At 44.9% G+C, this 19,921-nt stretch overlaps 3 non-coding genes and 1 pseudogene across 3 annotated transcripts; all 4 read left to right on the top strand.

Annotated features, from left to right (window-relative positions):
• Positions 1-14,423: 14,423 nt before the first annotated feature.
• On the top strand, positions 14,424-14,636 carry LOC118217446. Its single transcript, XR_004763203.1, has one exon. It is a non-coding gene; the product is annotated as a small nucleolar RNA U3 (small nucleolar RNA).
• A 708-nt stretch (positions 14,637-15,344) lies between these two features.
• Positions 15,345-15,474, top strand: LOC118217452 (annotated as a pseudogene).
• Positions 15,475-17,650: 2,176 nt separating this feature from the next.
• trnaf-gaa lies at positions 17,651-17,723 on the top strand. Its single transcript has one exon. It is a non-coding gene; the product is annotated as a tRNA-Phe (tRNA).
• A 1,838-nt stretch (positions 17,724-19,561) lies between these two features.
• Positions 19,562-19,635, top strand: trnai-aau. The gene has a single exon. It is a non-coding gene; the product is annotated as a tRNA-Ile (tRNA).
• The last annotated feature ends 286 nt before the right edge of the window (positions 19,636-19,921 follow it).

Genomic DNA, 19,921 nt, shown 5'->3' with positions numbered 1-19,921 from the left:
GTGCTGTAGGCTTTCACTCCAACCCAAAGAAAGCACTCCTCATTCAACAGCTGGAGACCTACCGTGCTGTAGGCTTTCACTCCAACCCAAAGAAAGCACTCCTCATTCAACAGCTGGAGACCTACCGTGCTGTAGGCTTTCACTCCAACCCAAAGAAAGCACTCCTCATTCAACAGCTGGAGACCTACCGTGCTGTAGGCTTTCACTCCAACCCAAAGAAAGCACTCCTCATTCAACAGCTGGAGACCTACCGTGCTGTAAGCTTTCACTCCAACCCAAAGAAAGCACTCCTCATTCAACAGCTGGAGACCTACCGTGCTGTAGGCTTTCACTCCAACCCAAAGAAAGCACTCCTCATTCAACAGCTGGAGACCTACCGTGCTGTAGGCTTTCACTCCAACCCAAAGAAAGCACTCCTCATTCAACAGCTGGAGATCTACCGTGCTGTAGGCTTTCACTCCAACCCAAAGAAAGCACTCCTCATTCAACAGCTGGAGATCTACCGTCCTGTAGGCTTTCACTCCAACCCAAAGAAAGCACTCCTCATTCAACAGCTGGAGATCTACCGTGCTGTAGGCTTTCACTCCAACCCAAAGAAAGCACTCCTCATTCAACAGCCGGAGATGTTGTTTAGTAGCTAATTAGTAGACTCAGGGTGTGCCAAATTAGGGTTGAAATGAAAACCCACAGGATGGTGGATCTTCCGGAACAGGCTCGGGCCGCCCCGGGTTTAGGCAGTGATCCTCATCCCTGGTCCTGGCCGGCCGCAGGGTCTGCTGGTTTTTGTTGTTACTCCGCACTTAATTTAGCAATTTGAAGCATTTGATTAAACAGTTACCTCACCTCACCTGGTTTCTTGGGTCTGAATTGGTTGCTGATGTTAAGACAAAAACAAAAACTCACTCACTGTTGTGGCCCAACAGTGACCCGGAATGAAGATGAGTGGTTTAAGGTAAAGGGGGAATGGTTGTGGTCTGTGGGTGCTTGGGGGGGGGGGGGGGCGGTGTTCAGCACATTGCCTGGAAGATGAAATGTTTGAAAATGTGCGGAATTTCCATTTCAGCGGTTTGCTATCTCTGTTGTCCTGACGCTTCGATGTTCAAGAAAATCGTCTGCGGAACATTTTGTGGGGAGACATAAACGCTTCCGCTCGTTCCGGAGTGCGGCGACCGTGCGGCTGTTCACGCACGCACGCACGCACGCACGCACGCACGCACGCACGCACGCACGCACGCACGCTGGGTTCACGCACACAGGTGCGTGCGTTTGTGCGTAGAGGCGCCCTGTCTCCGATGCAGCTGTGGTGCAGTAAGATAGGAAGGATTAGACCTGCCATCCAGCACAGAAAAATAAGCCCTTGAAAATTCATCATGCCCTTCCCATTGCATTAACATAACACCCCCCCTGCCCCCAGGTCTCTGCCCCCCCCCCCCCCCCCCCCCGCTTTTGGCTCTCTCTCTCTCTGTCTTGCTCCCTCTCTGTTTCTTTCTCTCCCTTCCTCACCCTCTCAGCTCTCTCTCTGTCTCTTTCAATCTCTTTCACTCGCTTTTAGCTCTCTCTCTCTGTCTTTTCTCTCCCTCTCTCTTCTCTCTCTCTCTCTGGCTTGCTTTCCCTCTTTCCCTGGCTCTCTCCCCCCCTCTCCCTCTCCCTTAAGGCTTGTTCTCTCTGTCTCTCACTCGCTTAGGCCCTTTATTATTTTGGGCTGACCCCATTTGTCCTCCAAGGTGAATCCCGCCTTTGTACGCAGAGGGCACTTCAGAATCAAAGAAATACAAACCTGACAGCGAGGCAGCCTGAATTATTAATGATTATGTTTTGTCTTTGGGTACTGAGAGGAATTCATTTTGCTGCCTCGCTTGCACCGCGGGGGTTGTCTAGCACGTCGCTGAGGACGTCACAGAGCGAGGGGAGGCTTCTAGCGGATTACAAGCCGGTGCGCTGTGTGCAGGCAGATGTGTGACGCACTGATACAAGGAGGTGCGTGACGCACTGAGACAAGGAGGTGCGTGACGCACTGAGACAAGGAGGTGCGTGACACACTGAGACAATAGGCCCGCCCACTATGCAAGAACAAACCAATAGAGTTTCTTCTGCCTCATAGGCAGAGCTGCCTTCAGAATATAATTGATTTTGGATATTGCTGATGGGCGAGATGAACAAGACTGTGATGCACTGAGACAGGTGACATAGGTGTGTGATGCACAGAGACAGGTGACAGGTAGGTGTGTGATGTACAGAGACAGGTAGGTGTGTGACACACTGAGACAGGTGACAGGTAGGTGTGTGATGCACTGAGACAGGTGACAGGTAGGTGTGTGATGTACAGAGACAGGTAGGTGTGTGACACACTGAGACAGGTGACAGGTAGGTGTGTGATGCACTGAGACAGGTGACAGGTAGGTGTGTGATGCACTGAGACAGGTGACAGGCAGGTGTGTGATGCAGAGAGACAGGTGACAGGTAGGTGTGTGATGCACTGAGACAGGTGACAGGCAGGTGTGTGATGCACTGAGACAGGTGACAGGCAGGTGTGTGATGTAGAGAGACAGGTGACAGGTAGGTGTGTGATGCACTGAGACAGGTGACAGGTAGGTGTGTGATGCACTGAGACAGGTGACAGGTAGGTGTGTGATGTACAGAGACAGGTAGGTGTGTGACACACTGAGATAGGTGACAGGTAGGCGTGTGATGCACTGAGACAGGTGACAGGCAGGTGTGTGATGTAGAGAGACAGGTGACAGGTAGGTGTGTGATGCACTGAGACAGGTGTCAGATAGGTGTGTGATGTACGGAGACAGGTAGGTGTGTGATGCACTGAGACAGGTGACAGGCAGGTGTGTGATGTAGAGAGACAGGTGACAGGTAGGTGTGTGACACACTGAGACAGGTGACATAGGTGTGTGATGCACAGAGACAGGTGACAGGTAGGTGTGTGATGTACAGAGACAGGTAGGTGTGTGACACACTGAGACAGGTGACAGGTAGGTGTGTGATGCACTGAGACAGGTGACAGGCAGGTGTGTGATGTAGAGAGACAGGTGACAGGTAGGTGTGTGACACACTGAGACAGGTGACATAGGTGTGTGATGCACAGAGACAGGTGACAGGTAGGTGTGTGATGTACAGAGACAGGTAGGTGTGTGACACACTGAGACAGGTGACAGGTAGGTGTGTGATGCACTGAGACAGGTGACAGGCAGGTGTGTGATGTAGAGAGACAGGTGACAGGTAGGTGTGTGATGCACTGAGACAGGTGTCAGATAGGTGTGTGATGTACAGAGACAGGTAGGTGTGTGATGCACTGAGACAGGTGACAGGCAGGTGTGTGAAGTAGAGAGACAGGTGACAGGTAGGTGTGTGATGCACTGAGACAGGTGACAGGTAGGTGTGTGATGTACAGAGACAGGTAGGTGTGTGACACACTGAGACAGGTGACAGGTAGGTGTGTGATGCACTGAGACAGGTGACAGGTAGGTGTGTGATGCACTGAGACAGGTGACAGGCAGGTGTGTGATGCAGAGAGACAGGTGACAGGTAGGTGTGTGATGCACTGAGACAGGTGACAGGCAGGTGTGTGATGCACTGAGACAGGTGACAGGCAGGTGTGTGATGTAGAGAGACAGGTGACAGGTAGGTGTGTGATGCACTGAGACAGGTGACAGGTAGGTGTGTGATGCACTGAGACAGGTGACAGGTAGGTGTGTGATGTACAGAGACAGGTAGGTGTGTGACACACTGAGATAGGTGACAGGTAGGCGTGTGATGCACTGAGACAGGTGACAGGCAGGTGTGTGATGTAGAGAGACAGGTGACAGGTAGGTGTGTGATGCACTGAGACAGGTGTCAGATAGGTGTGTGATGTACGGAGACAGGTAGGTGTGTGATGCACTGAGACAGGTGACAGGCAGGTGTGTGAAGTAGAGAGACAGGTGACAGGTAGGTGTGTGATGCACTGAGACAGGTGACAGGTAGGTGTGTGATGTACAGAGACAGGTAGGTGTGTGACACACTGAGACAGGTGACAGGCAGGTGTGTGATGCAGAGAGACAGGTGACAGGTAGGTGTGTGATGCACTGAGACAGGTGACAGGCAGGTGTGTGATGCACTGAGACAGGTGACAGGCAGGTGTGTGATGCACTGAGACAGGTGACAGGCAGGTGTGTGATGTAGAGAGACAGGTGACAGGTAGGTGTGTGATGCACTGAGACAGGTGACAGGTAGGTGTGTGATGCACTGAGACAGGTGACAGGTAGGTGTGTGATGTACAGAGACAGGTAGGTGTGTGACACACTGAGATAGGTGACAGGTAGGCGTGTGATGCACTGAGACAGGTGACAGGCAGGTGTGTGATGTAGAGAGACAGGTGACAGGTAGGTGTGTGATGCACTGAGACAGGTGTCAGATAGGTGTGTGATGTACGGAGACAGGTAGGTGTGTGACACACTGAGACAGGTGACAGGCAGGTGTGTGATGCAGAGAGACAGGTGACAGGTAGGTGTGTGATGCACTGAGACAGGTGACAGGCAGGTGTGTGATGCACTGAGACAGGTGACAGGCAGGTGTGTGATGTAGAGAGACAGGTGACAGGTAGGTGTGTGATGCACTGAGACAGGTGACAGGTAGGTGTGTGATGTACAGAGACAGGTAGGTGTGTGACACACTGAGACAGGTGACAGGTAGGTGTGTCTCTAAATGAGACAGGGCTGTGACACTCTCAGGTCTGATATGGGAGAGCAGCAGCCAGGCGTGGAAAGCACGTTTATCACACCGTGCCCTCTGTTCCCCCCCCCCCCCCCCCCCCCCCCCCCGGAGTTAAATCCACCTCGTACAGATAAGGATGGGAAAAAAATGAAAAGCTTGTGAATGTAAAAAGCGCGTAATTGATTTTTGCGGTAGCGTGGGAGCTAAGATAACTAGAAAAGCACTCAAAGAAATCAAAGCGAGCTCTCAACAGTTCAGCTAATCCCTGCGCCATCCCGCGCGTGTGGCTCATTCCCGTCCCAGTCTTCCGTGCTGGCGGTTAGCTTCTGCTCCTGTGAACTCACTTTCTTGCATTACCGACGTCGCATCTTCTACATACTCTACCATCTTTGAGGACCTTTCATTTCCTTGCCACCCATTACCTGTTAGTTTTCTGAGCTTGTACCAATCGCACAAACGGGGGTGGCTGCGGTGTATTACACATTACAATCCATACACAATATTACCGAAGGCACTGCCTTCACCCTAAAGGGGACCTACAGCCAAAATCCTAATTTGGTATCTTCTGTCTTACTCTGACAAGAATTAGTGTGACCTGTATTTCAGGTACTAAACCCAAATCTCTCATGTGTATTTGCAATGGGCCATTTGAAGTGATGATGTTATTGAGATGTAGCTCTTCATCTTTTTGTCATTAAAGTGAATTGAAGTATCCTTTGAACTGGAATCGCTGTGAAATAGAGATAAATCTGTTTTTTACTCCATATATAGACATGACTGAATAATTTGGAGTCCTGCTTTAGTTTAATCTGAACTGCAGCCTCCGCTAAATTTTCTGAATCCATTCTTTACAAATGGAGAAGGGGGGGGGTGGGGGGGTGGGGGGTGGTGTTAAATCGGAGTGTCATTTTTTTGTTGGAGGTCAGCCAACAAAAATGATACGCAGGGCTCCAAGCTTTTTGTCCACCACTATGGTAGAATCAGCATGTGGGGTGCCCCCACTTGGTGATAAGTGGTACTGCAGACAAAGAGATGGCACTGAACCTGGAATATTTGCCCTGTGTAGGAGTGGAAAAACATGCCATCCCCTGGCCTACTGTAACAAAAAGAGATGAAATAATTAGATGACCAGAGAAAAGTACATTTCCTCTCATTTTTCAAAAATGGGACAATCAAAAACTAATCTGAGTCTGAGTTTCAATTTTAGGCCTTATGGGAATTGGTGTCCCATTTCTAATGTCCATTTGACAATGTGTGTGTGTATGTATGTGTGTGTGTGTGTGTGCGTGCATGCATGTGGTGTGTGTCTTTATGTGCATGTCTGTGTTTGTGTGTGTGTGTGTGTGTGTGCGTGTGTGTAATGTCATTTTGAAAGTGTGTCATTTTTCATTTCTGTTCACATTATTCTCATGTGTGAAATTACCTCCCTTTATGTGAATCTAAAATGTGAGGAAATACATAAGTATTTTTGAAGAAAATGCATATGAACACTCTCTCTTCATTTTGACAGCAGGCTTGGTTTTATCCTCATGCTTGTGAATGATCAGGATCAACCATCAGTGTGGTATGTAACCAATCAACCAATCAGAATGCTCATTCAAGAAACTGTAATCAGATTGAAGTCAGAAATCGGATTGTAATTAGAGTGGATGAGGTTCAGTGGCACAGTTTCAGAGTGAGACTCAGTGCCTTTTCATACCATCCTGTAGCGCTCTGCTTCCGTAACCCACTCTGTGTGCTGGATTCTGGATTTAGTTCTACTGCAGCAGCTGTGTTAAGTGGTACAGCAGCAGTGTTAAGTGGTACAATAGCAGAATGTTGAATGGTAGAGCAGCAGTGTTAAGTGGTAGAGCAGAAGTGCTGAGCGGCACAGCAGCTGTGTTAAGTGATACAGCATCAGTATTTAGAGGTACAGTAGCTGAATGTTGAGTGCTATGGCATTTTGTTGGAACAGCAGCACAGACCCTGCCTTTTGCTGCAGGGTTGAGGATTTTTAATATAACGTGACGACAAGACAGGTGTGTGTGGTAGGCTGAAGGATTTCCACACTTCCCTTAAAAGACACTGTCCTTAAAATACATTAATCTCCCATCGTGGAGGATTGTGGGGGGGATTCAGTAGAATCCAGAAAGTTCAAACTGGCACTTGCTGTTTTCTTTTCTTATTTTCTTTTTGTAAGCTCAGAGGCTTAAGGGAAAGATCACTGCGACCTCTGCCTGTGTCTGTAGCTCACTGTAATGGACATAACTCTGAATGACTATGCCACTACGTAATTTACATAACTCTGAATGACTATGCCACTATGTAATTTACATAACTCTGAATGACTATGCCACTACGTAATTTACATAACTCTGAATGACTATGCCACTATGTAATTTACATAACTCTGAGTCTCCGCCCACTAAAGAAGACGAAGCTGATTCTGTACTGTGAAGCTCAACTTCCAGGGAAGTGAAATACCTGCGTTCATATCTCCCCAGTCAGTTGCCGGAGCGTGCGGACGGTATTTCACTTGGACAGCTCACCCGATCCGAGCGGGGACGGGAGGGAGAACTTTACAGCTTTACGTTATACAAGTCTGTGCTTCCCCTAAAACACACATCAGGTTGTCATTTTAATTAGATCATTTCTTCTATATCTATATACAGAGACTTTATCGAAACAAATCCTCTGACCTTCCTTGCCCAGGACAGTTGAGCGTGACGATTATGATGGAGCGCATTTATGTAGCTGTTTTCGTGCTCTCAACAGGCTTCGCTGTGAGGGGGCGAAGCTCGCCTCGACCACGACCGAAAGGCGTAGCGCCCGCCTGGGCGGTGCCCCGCAGCCGTGTAGCATCGCAAGGCTCGCAGTAGCGTGGGTGGAGGGAGAGGAAATTATTGCTCTAATTAAACGGGCAGTTAGCCGTGCTCCTAAATTAAAAAGGGTGTCGTCAGCCTAGCGTTGGGGGCTCAGTGGTGCCCCCTTGTGGTCTTCACTCACATTAATCGCCATGCACACCAGAATTTAAATGCAAGACACCACACAGGTGAAAATCTAATATACTCCCAATACTGTAGGCCACTGATATTTAAAATGGAAGAGAGATTGTGAGGTGGCAGTGACGGCAGAGAAATCAGCCTTTAAATTTTAAACGAGCATGAATCATTTCCTTTAATTCCTTTTATTTCCGACAGATAGAAGATCTTGCTGCATAGACTTCTAAATCAGGTCAGAAGCACCGACCCAGTTTCTACGGAAAAAAGCCCAAAGTTTCCCCCAAACGTCCCATTTACAAGCGACTGGGATGGCAGCGACACATCCGAAATAGCTGTGATTGGCCGGATCTGCTGGTTAGGACCCCTTCCGGAGGGAATGAAGATACAGCAGACCGGGGAAGACTATAGAAGTAACACACCCGTGAACGGCTCTGTAAACGCTAATGTGAATCATCAGCAATTTATAGTGCGCATACTGTTTTGATGCATTCAGTGGTTGTTATCATATAAGCAGGATTGCTCATGTGCCATCCCATGATTCCATACTGCCAATGTAAACCTACATTACTGGTTCAGAAAAGACGCACGTTGTGTTGTCATTACCAAGACTATTTAACTGCTGCTCATGGATGCCCTTATATAGAACACCTGCTAAGTGAATGTAATGTTTGTGAAAGAGAGAGGGGAGGGGGAAGTTCAGCTATTTGGGGACAGCCAATTGGGGGATGAAGGTGAGGTGAGGTCAGGTGGGAGAACCTGCACAGACAGAAAAGGAAGAAAATCAGTGTAGAATAAAGAGAAGAGCAACAAGGGTTTGAGGGTGACGTAAAGCAGGGGGCTTTGAAGGGGAGAGTGGGAAGGAGGAGTTAAAGGAGAATGTGCGGTTGAAAGAAAGAGAGGGTAAGGGAGTTCAGTAACTCTGCGACTCTCCTATCATTCAGCGTCTGACGGCAGGATGAAAAGCGCCATGCTGATTAGCCGCCTGTCTGCCATTGCCACACGCACGAGAGACGGAGAGACGAGTTAGAGGCGCAGGGGAAGATTTCTGGGAGCAAATAAAAGCCACGTCGCTGACCGGTGGCAGCGGGGGTATCCCGAGTGACAGCGTACAGGACCAGGAGTGTTCTGTGCTGGTAATGACCCCCCCCCCCCCCAACACGCACACACACACACAAATGAGCACACATACTGAGAGCAGGAGGTTTGAGGGCCTAAGTAAAATTCCAGGGCCACAGTTGGAGATCTATAAAACCTAGATGCATCTTGGGGAAGCAAAGTCTTAAAATTTTATCAGATTTGTGAAGGGGTGTCAGAAAGAAAAGATTCGAGTAAGGACAATCAACAACAAAAAAATGTCTGGAGTTTGCTCAACTTGCATTGGGACCAGATGTTATGGTTAGATGAGATCAAAATGGAGCTTTTTGGCTGTGTGTACCAGTGTAGGGTTTGGTGTCAGAAGGAGGATGAATATGGTGAAAAGGACATCATGTCTATGGTAAAATCTGGTGGTGAATCTTCGATATTCTATGGTAGCTTTGCATTTAAGTGCCTTGGGGCTCTTTCTGAGGCAAAATAATGATTTCTAGGAAGAGGGCAGTCCACAAGTGCGAAAGAATGCTTCTGAAGGATCTTGAAAGATTCGGTTTGGAAGGATGGTCAAAAAAACCCCAATGCAATCCAAAAAAACTCAATTTTTAAAAAGTTTTTAATCTTTAACAAGGGCATGAATAATTTCAGGGGTCACTGTATTTCAAATACATAAATGGCTGTATTCATATGACGTCCAGAGAAACCCAGACTGGGCCAACTGCTCAATCCCTTGCATGACATAAAAGAGAAAGTAATGATGTCACAGGAAGCCTTGCCCTTGGTTGCCATGGTGATGGCTCTATCATTCCTCTTAGTAAGAAAGCATATCTGGTTCATTTGTGTGTGCTTTGATCAAAGCACAGATCCCTTAAATAAATATATATACTGAGAAGTGTGTTCTACTGGCAGGCCTATTCCCTGCAATCTCTGAGTCAATGACTAAGATTCAAATAACACTTGTCCTTAATTTTGTCTAACAATGAAAACCAAAATGAGTTTTTTCTTCCCAAACATAGTTTGGCGAGTTCAGAAATAATTAAAACTAAGCAAAAAGTGCAACACTTACATTTATTGCAAGTCAACGTTAAGTGCTAAATTTGAGGCTCATATCGGATTTGTAAAGGTGACATCAAAGCTTATTTGTGCTCCTCAGGGTGCCTCTTCTAGTGCTAAAGGAGCATGGATGCACCTTACCTCGTTGATGGCCACAGACAATATGTAAGCAGCTCGTACCTGACACCTAGTGGTGCATTTGTGAAAAGTGGATCAATGTTGGCTTTTTCTCATACTGGCGATGGAGGGCGAGGTTACATCAACCAAACTATAGGCCTAATCAAACAATGATTGGTTCAAATCAGTGGGTTACTGACAGCATATAGTAGCTCCAACTAAAAATAGTTAAAAGAAGCTGAAGTCTCCTATGACTTTTTTAGAACCTGGACATTGTCCTTTTTTAATCTCAAACATAAGTTTTATTAATGCTCACTGTACACTGGGGCTCTGGGGGAGTCTGTGCTGTCATGAGTAACAACTCCACAGCTGCATATCAGACAGCCCATGGTGACATCTGTTTGACACTTTCAGCCATTTTAACCTTGATTAACATGAGCCAATCACTGCTCATTTAAATGGCTCTCCCATTCAGTTTCACAGACTCACAAATGAGCGAGAGGATAATTATCATTATCACCATTCATAACCCAGTGAAAGCCTCACAGTGTATAGAATTCTGAGTTCTGAGACAAATATAAAGAAAAATAAAGGGTCTATGGTGTGTGGCTGCAGAGTTAATGCTGGACTGAGTGGTGGTGACATTTTCAATTAAGTATAAAAGCCTGGGCTAGGAATGCGATAGGGAGGAATAATTTACAGTAATTTACTGATTTCTGACTGGTACTTCCTGGAAGGTAATCTTTACATAGTTACATATTTATATTTGCAGTTACTTCTAAAGAGAAATACTCGGCAGCATTAATGACTAGATTAATTGTCACAAAAGAAATCATAATCCTGGAGTGTTCACTCTGTACCTGATTGTGGTTCATCATTACAACTTCAAATTCCACTGTCCTGCCAGAGGGGGGGGGGACATTTCTCCCCAGCAGTACTTGGCAAACGCTAAACTACTCCACATGACTTGTGACTTGCAGATTTTTGTACCAAATCCAAGCCAAATGGACCAATACGTGCAAACAATGACATTTCAACACAAGACTTCATTTCTGCTTTCCTTACAGTAGGCAGTATGCTTAGTGGACAGTACATACTTTGAGGACACAGTAGTTAGGAGGCTGATTCTGACACAGCCATTGACCGAGAAAAAAAAAAAAAAAGTTAAGATGGCGGTCACGTGATCCTTTCATACGGACAGCTCTAATAATTGCAACCACGGTAACAGATGGGACTGGAATGAATGAAGTTTGTGGCACACGGCAGATGCAATCACACAGACTTGATGACGGGTTCGTCTGTGCGTTGAGCAGCGGGGAGGGGGGAGGGGGGAGGGCAGCAAGGGGGAGGGCAGCAGGTGTAAATGCTGTTCCTTCCATGAACAGTGGCGGAGGGGAGGTAAAAAATGACTGCTTCTTCGTTACCCTCCGCTCACGTCCAGGAAAATCAGCAGGTGTAGAACCAGAGCTGTTTTCGCTGAGTACATTTCTTATTGTCTGTGGACAATCTTGCTCTTTTGTGTCTTTGTTTTGTGTGTAATGTAGGGTTTGACGCACCGCCTGGCAAAACTATATTTCTTTAGATCCAGGACTCGCATTTCAACTGTTCCTGTTCCACAGGGGCCCGTATGCACACGTATTACAGTGAGAGAGAGAGAGAGTGTGCGTGTGAGTGTGTGTGTGTTTTTATATGTCTGTGAGTCCCCTGGGGTATTATGGTTGCAAAAGGGTGGTTGCCATGGTACATATGACTGAAGGAGAGCAAACAGTGCTCTGTTGTGCACTTTCAAATAAAGTTATTAACAAGATCACCAGCACAATGAGCATTTACAGCAATCTCCTCCATTACAATCCCCCTAACAGGGATACCTTAGACCAGGGATCTCAAACACAGGAGTCTGAATCTGATAGATTTTGATGCGTTCTCATGCAATATTATACGAATATTTCCAGTTAGGTATTTCAATTGATGTTTGAAAAAAATACAGATGACAAATGCTTTCAAGTTCAATAGCTCCTAGATAATAGGGCCTAAAACCATCAAACCACTTTTATATTGTTCACAAACAATGGCCACAGGATGGAGAGCCTTGGCTTTGTGTATTTTTACCTCATGCAATTTTACAATAATATTTCCAGTTAGAAATTTTTATTGATTTGTGAAAAAAATACAGATGACAATTGCTTTCAAGTTCAATAGCTCCTAGATAATAGGGCCTAGGACCTTCAAACCACTTTTAAATTGTTCAGAAACAATGGCCACAGGATGCAGAGCCTTTTCCTTGTGCATTTATACCTGAATACATTTTACACTAATATTTCCAATTTGATATTTCAATTAATTTTTGAAAAAATACAGATGACAAATGCTTTCAAGTTCAACAGCTCCTAGATAATAGTGCCTAGGACGTTCAAACCACTTCTAAATTGTTCATAAACAATGGCCACAGGATGCAGAGCCTATGTTTTGTGCATTTTTATCTCATGCAAATTAGGACGAATATTTCCAATTATGTATTTCAACTGATTTTGGAAGAAATTACAGATGACAAATGCTTTCAAGTTCAATAGCTCCAAGATAATAGGGCCTAGGACCATCAAGCCACTTCGAAATTGTTCACAAACAATGGCCACAAGATGCAGAGCCTATGCTTTGTGCATTATTACCTCATGCAATTTTACACAAATATTTCCAATTATGAATTTAAACTGATATTTGAAAAAAAATACAGCTGACAAATGCTTTCAAGTTCAATAGCTCCTACATAATAGGGCCTAGGACCATCAAACCACTTCTAAATTGTTCACAAACAATAGCCACAGGATGGAGAGCCTTGGCTTTGTGTATTTCCACCTCATGCAATTTTACAATAATATTTCCAGTTAGGACTTTCTATTGATTTGTGAAAAAAATACAGATGACAAATGCTTTCAAGTTCAATAGCTCCTAGATAATAGGGCCTAGGACCTTCAAACCACTTCGAAATTGTTCACAAACAATGGCCACAAGATGCAAAGCCTTTGCTTTGTGCATTATTACCTCATGCAATTTTACACTAATATTTCCAATTATGAATTTAAACTGATATTTGAACGAAATACAGCTGACAAATGCTTTCAAGTTCAATAGCTCCTAGATAATAGGGCCTAGGACCATCAAACCACTTCTAAATTGTTCACAAACAATGGCCACAAGATGCAGAGCCTATGCTTTGTGCATTATTACCTCGTGCAATTTTACACAAATATTTCCAATTATGAATTTAAACTGATATTTGAAAAAAATACAGCTGACAAATGCTTTCAAGTTCAATAGCTCCTCGATAATAGGGCCTAGGACCCGAGCTGCAATTGTTAAATTTCTATCCTGTGGAGGGCAGTAATACGCCTAGTTGCGTCTACACTGCTGAAAACTGACAAGAAGAAGAAGAAGAAGAAACTTGCAAATGTTCTCCTCAGCTACAGCGTTTGAGAAGAAGGTAAATTTTGCAGCAATCCGACGTTAACAATGTAATAATGGCTTCCAACAAACTTGAACTTTACTCGGAACACAGCTCTTAGTATTGATACCCGAATATCGCCATACATTTAACCTAGTTTGCAAGAAAAATTGATGTTTACAAGTTTACATCGATGAATGGACATGCTAGCTAGCTAGCTGTGTAGATAGCATTAGCTAGATAGCCATCAGTTAATGAGTATGGATGTAACTTGCCCACCCCGTAAATGTTAGCTAATGCTTTAGTTTATACTTTAGTATTTTGTCACGTGTGAAAGTACTACAGCTTTGCATATAAAGCAAAGTGTACTCCCCACATCATGACATCTATTGCTGAATGTTAACTACAAATTAACTGCAATATATGAATGATTTTGTTGTTTCCCTGACTATGCAAGGGACTTTAAAATGTTGGCCATCCAAAGCTGCTGAGAAAAATGTTTATTTGTAGAGTATGCGTTGCGTGCAGTACAATGATGAAAGCTACTAGTTATCAGCAAAAGGAAGCTGATGATTTTGAATTCTTTTCATATCTTGGATTAAGCTTTGCCAGTGTAATTCTTACTGGGAAATACCTAACCACTGCGGGGCGTTAAAGGCACTGCGTCAATCGTTTGCCACGGGGGAAATATAAATGCCTTTGATGAAACTTTTGGTGGAATTGTGTTTACATTTGACTACATCCGCTTTAGAAGCACACAATTAGTAAGCCTATGATTCCTGTACCTTTTAAACGCTTACAGACAAAACTGCCAAACTGTCATGCATTTTCACTTTGGCTAAATAAACTCCCTCAGTATTAACACACAGCTGGTTTGGAGTGAGTTGCCAACTGAATTACAATGTGTCAAAGCATGGATAGCACACGGATGCGCACTGCTGTGTTTATAGAGTTTGGTGAAACCGTCAGGGCATCAGTCAGGGCAACCGTAGATGAAACCAGTTGATACTTTAAAGGGTCCTGACAAGTAACATGAGTAAATTAAGACTATACTTTTAGGGATTATTTCTATAGTTTATAGCTGAGAATTGCGTTTTGAAAGTGTTTGGTCTCGCTACCCACAGTGATGAGATAATGCGTTCTCTTCTGAGCGCGAAGTGGATAGAGAGTATTGGTTTTGATTAACTGCTCTCTATCTTTGATGACCGTTCCGATTCTGTGAAGAATTCGGGAGAAGGGGGTGCGTTCTGAGTGGTCTCTTTGCTTATGATTGAAGATTATTTGTAGAATATATGTTATATTATAATGGAAATACAGCTATTCTGCAATGTGTTTTAGTTAACCAATATTTAGTGTTTATGCCAAAGGCGATTTAAGAAAAACTTAGACAAGACGTATATAATTATAATTATGTCGGTTGTATTTGTTGAAAAAAACCTGTATCCACACATCAGTGGCTACAGTTAATACTGGTGACGTTTGGCTGAATATATTCAATGATCAGGTACATGGTTTATATCATTTGGACTCAACGTACGCACTGCAATGACATGCTGATTGTGGAAATTACTTGCAACCCGGAACATGTACAAGTAATTGATCAACGGAATAATGGATATAAGCTGTTATGCAAGCATAAATTGAATTTCATCAATGATTTTCATCATTACTTAAGTTTCTTAAAACTTATATATATATATATAGGCTAGATAATGGTACTTATAAAATATTTATTTACAGTGTAACGTCGTACAATGTTAAAAGCTAATAATTGTCAGCTTTAGGCCAAAAAAATGTCTAAAACATGAACGAAAATCTTGTGGTGAACACAAAGAGCATTGTGCAGGGCAATCATTATGAAATCAGTTCCTAGTTTACTTGGATCTCAATGTGTAGCAGGTAGATGTTAAGACTATACTTTCAGGAACAATTTCTATAGTTTGTAACTGAGAAACTATAGAAGAAACTTTGCACAGCGGCAGTATCGTTGCCTATGAGGTGCATCCGAGGCGTGATTATTGCTACTTTGCTTTTCTTGGCATGTGCTGGGGTTTCTCTTCATTCAGCACAAATCTTTCGCCTCATACTCTGGTGGATTGTCACTGGAGCGAGTGTCCCTTTTCTCTCTCATCTATTCCTCTCTTTTGAAGGTCTGGTGGGGAACTACAGTACCAGTGGTTTGACCACAGCTGTGGTGGAACACCACACCGGCGGAAGAGGCCGGACTCTGTAAGCGTTTGGGGAGAGCAGATAGCAGCAGGACAAACAGGCCAGACCTGGAGGACGAGCTCAAGGAGCAGACAGAAGGACCAGTGCACCTCCTGGAATAGACGGTGTCTTCTGAGACCTCAATTGAGGATGAATGCCTGGCACCTTGCAGTACAGGGAGGTCCCCACGCAGAGGGGGGAGCCACTGTCGGCCCCTCTTTGTCTGCACGTCAAGTTCTAAGGGACGGGCAACCAACTCCTGAGTGCTGTCCTGTGTTCCTTTTGTCCTCAGTTGGAGTCTGGACACGGAGAGAGGGAGGATGGCACCAGGCATGCGCCGCCACAATGCCGTCAGACTCACCTGACATGGAGTCCAAAGTGGTCACTGTGCAGTTTTATAACGAGGCTGTACAGGACCACGATGTGGCAACATGGTTGGACAGATATGCCACTGTAAAATCTGAAGCCAGAAAGGTCCTGGATGAGGATGGTGTGTGGACTGGGGCTCGGAGATGGTTGGTTCAACAGAAAACTGATCCCTCTGCAGTGGGGGGAGTAAGTCATATCCCCAGCACAATCACGCTGGGGAGAAATAGGGGCGTGGTCATCTATCATGGCATGCCCAAGCTGTGCAGGAACTGTGGCGAGCTAAGTCACTTAGCTGCAGCCTGCACAGTGGTTAAGTGTAGAACTTGTGGAGGTGAACACGAGACCAGCGCATGCCATGACCCCAAGCCCTGTAATCTGTGCGGAGCGAGGGGACATCTGTACCGAGACTGCCCCCTCTCATATGCCAACAGGGCTGGGGACACCGCGCCCCCACCACCACCATCGTACTCTATTCCCCCCCATCCCCCCACTCTAATCCCAAGAGCAGACCTCAAAGAACAATCTCAGACTGATGCACAATCTTCCTCACAATGCACTACACAGTCCCTAGTCACTAGTAACACTGCTCCACCCTCAAACCAAAAAACATTTACGCTTGACACTATAAAAAGGTGTGCTCCATGTCTGCAGTTCTATGCACTGAGAGCAGCCTGTGGCAGTGTGGGAACGTCGTTGTCAATCATGAGCCCCTTTCACACATGGAACCTGTAGCGTTGCTGTGTCAACATTGCAGTTCATCTTTAAAAGCAGCCAGATGTTTCACTGAATATTATCCTTAGCAAAGATATTAATGCCACCAGCACAATACAGTTGAGGAGTGATAGTTTTAAGATAACTAATGGCAACATTTCTAACCAATGTCACTTATATGACCCCAAAAAGCTCATGTTAGGTAAAAAATGGAAGCATGCTTATCAGCTAAAAATCATTTAACCTATTTGTACGCGCAGTTGTTTTTGGTACAATGCAGCGAAAATTATTCTGTCAGCATTACATTACATTACAGGCATTTAGCAGACGCTCTTATCCAGAGCGACTTACACAACTTTTACATAGCATTTTTACATTGTATCTATTTATATCCATTTATACAGCTGGATATATACTGAAGCAATTTCGGTTAAGTACCTTGCTCAAGGGTACAACGGCAGTGTCCTTACCCAGGAATCAAACCTCCGACCTTTCAGTTACAAGCCCAGTTCCTTACCCACTGTGCTATACTGCCGCCCAGCAAAGTTAAATAGCTGACTATATCGGCCATTAATATGTGATGATAGCCAGCTTGCTAAATTGGGTAACAAAACAACTTAACACTAGAAGAGGCATACCAGGGAGAAGTATAGCATAGCAGGCAAGCATTTTGATAATGGTGCTCTCAAAACAGACAAAGCCATGTGGAGCAAGGACAGTGGACTCTGTTCGTTCCATATCAAAAATGACACAGCAGTATCTTCGAAATTGCAATGTATTTGTGCAAGAATTGTTGAGAGGGTAAATGCATGAAAGTATTTTTTAAAGAAACTGTTGCAATTTTACTCAAGTCCGACATACTTTAGCATGCTTTGTGCAGAACTTGTGCTGCTTCTGCTCCCACCGGAGCCCTGGCGGAAGATTTCTGTCCATCCTACCAGGCCCAGCCCCGGCAAATCCGAGGAATGCTGCAAACTGTGTGGCAGAAATAGCTCAGCTGGGAGAGCGTTAGACTGAAGATCTAAAGGTCCCTGGTGCGATCCCGGGTTTCGGCAATGGGAGGTGTTTTGTCTTTTTATAAGTAGAGCTGAGCCCTCTGCCTGAGTTTACCGACTGCTCACCCTCCTGCTTAAGCTACCGATTTCACAGAGTGAAATCAAGTTCTAAGATTTGTACAGTTTAAACATTTAGGATTGTCGGGCCTTCGTGCGACCAAGTTCCTGAGATGTGGACCTGCATGAAAAGCCATGTGCGGCAGTGCGGGAACATCGCTGTCAATCATCATTTGTACTTCATTGTTGCTGATTACTTACTGGGGAGGGGCAATGAGAGAACTGACTGTAGAAGGCTCTATTGACTTTTTGCTGAGGCATGATTCAATTGCAGATGAGAAAACTGGTTTCCTTTCTCACTTTGGGTCCGTCCCAATACTCAAAAATTGTATACTCCTTTCCTCCACTACCACCTCTTTTTTGTGCCCCAGAGACCGATCATTGTGTCCTTCCTATTTTCAATGACCCAATATCGGATGAGACTAGCGAAACAGCTTCAGACTCTGCTCCTCGTCACCTCCCGGAAAAGGATACATCGATTTGTCTTACCGCGGAAGTCTTTTCACATTTCCGTCTGACACTATCGTGATCATGCCCACAGAGATTGAAAGACCTTCCCACCGAATCGGACACTATCCAAACTTTAGAAAGCGGAGATTGCGGAGAACCTGACTGTCCAAAGGATGTGTTTATTGCAACAAAACTTGATTTCAGATGTTACGGTGGGTAATAAAACTTTCTCTGTGTGAACACTGACATATGAAGGGGTGAGAAACATCGACCTTGATGACAGAGAAAGAAATAATCTGTCATTTTGTCTTCACACCCCTTCCCCCTCTCCTTTCCTTCCTGAGTCTCCCCCCCTCCACATACTTCTGACTTGGACATAGGTGGTAGTGGGGGAGCGGAGTAAAAAAGTAGATTATTGGTACACACCCACAGAATAATTCCAATTGCTAATTTTATCTTCCCTTGTGTCCTCTGTCCTCTCTTGGTCCGGAAATCGCAAGAGGTCAGCCATCTTCAAGGACACTCCAACTCGTTAAATACTCCTTGAAGGATCTAAGAGCTTGGTAGCTCCCAAATGATGCTTGAGCAAGGAAACCTGAGGGTATACTTCGTGGAAGTATTTAGTTTGGAAAGAGTGAGATGTAAATGATCAACCTGTGGTTCTACCTCTCCCTATCTGCCACATCTGTAATGGATGTGGCTTCAAACAGACATTTGACTGAACGAGGAAGTTCCCGGTTGGCTAGTACACGCTTCTTTGATTCCGCTGTCCTTGTGCCTTCTGATGGGTGAAGCTTAGGAAAGGACACGAGGAGGTAAAGGTAAACGATTGGATTGAGGTTTCTGGATTCTACTTCAAATCAAAGTCAGTACTGAAACTATCCATCTGTATGGCGCTTAGGGTTCTGGTTTCCAGGTCAGATACGTCTGCCTTTTGTCAAAACACAGGAACATGTGTGTAGGGAAACTTGCGAAAGCGAAGACGGAGAATTTGGGCATTGATCCCACTGCTTCTCGCGTGCTAAGCAAGTGCTCTACCACTTGAGCTAATTAACCGTTTGAAAAGGTGAGCCAAAGCCATATTCAGAATCCGCGGTATTGTCTATCTTCAACAGTACTCCCAAGGTTCCACCGAATTCCAACGGCAGGGGCAACGGTGAATCCGTCGGCCATCTGGACTCTGAGTCAATGATTGGAGGTAGGATTTTGGGATGTGTCATCTTGTTCCAAGGCATCTTTTGAATTCCTAGCGTAACTTCCACTCAACCTCTTGGAGTGAAAGCAGTTACCCTATGAATGCCAGAGAAAGCTGACTGGTTGTCCCGTTTATGGGGCGGTTAGCTCAGTTGGTTAGAGCATGGTGCTAATAACGCAGAGGTTGCTGGTTCGATCCCCGCACAGGCCGAGTCTCAAAGGCTTTCTATTTACTGGGTTTTGTCAGTGTGGACAACAATTGGATTTTTGGGTAAAATCATGTTAGTATTAGCTAGCCAAGCATATAAATTATCTAACCATCCCCATCCCCCCTTTGTTTGTAGAACACAAGGCTCATCATCATGGATGTTTTTTAATAAATGCTGACAAAAAATTTACAGTTACACAGAATATAAATGAAAGATGATAAATATTTAAGTGATGAGTAGTCAATACAGTACATAACTTAAGGTATGATTTTACCCAAAAAGCCAACA

Source organism: Anguilla anguilla, chromosome 17 (assembly GCF_013347855.1).
Source record: "Anguilla anguilla isolate fAngAng1 chromosome 17, fAngAng1.pri, whole genome shotgun sequence".
Taxonomy (NCBI): Eukaryota; Metazoa; Chordata; class Actinopteri; order Anguilliformes; family Anguillidae; genus Anguilla; species Anguilla anguilla.
This window is presented reverse-complemented; position numbering and strand designations above follow the sequence as displayed.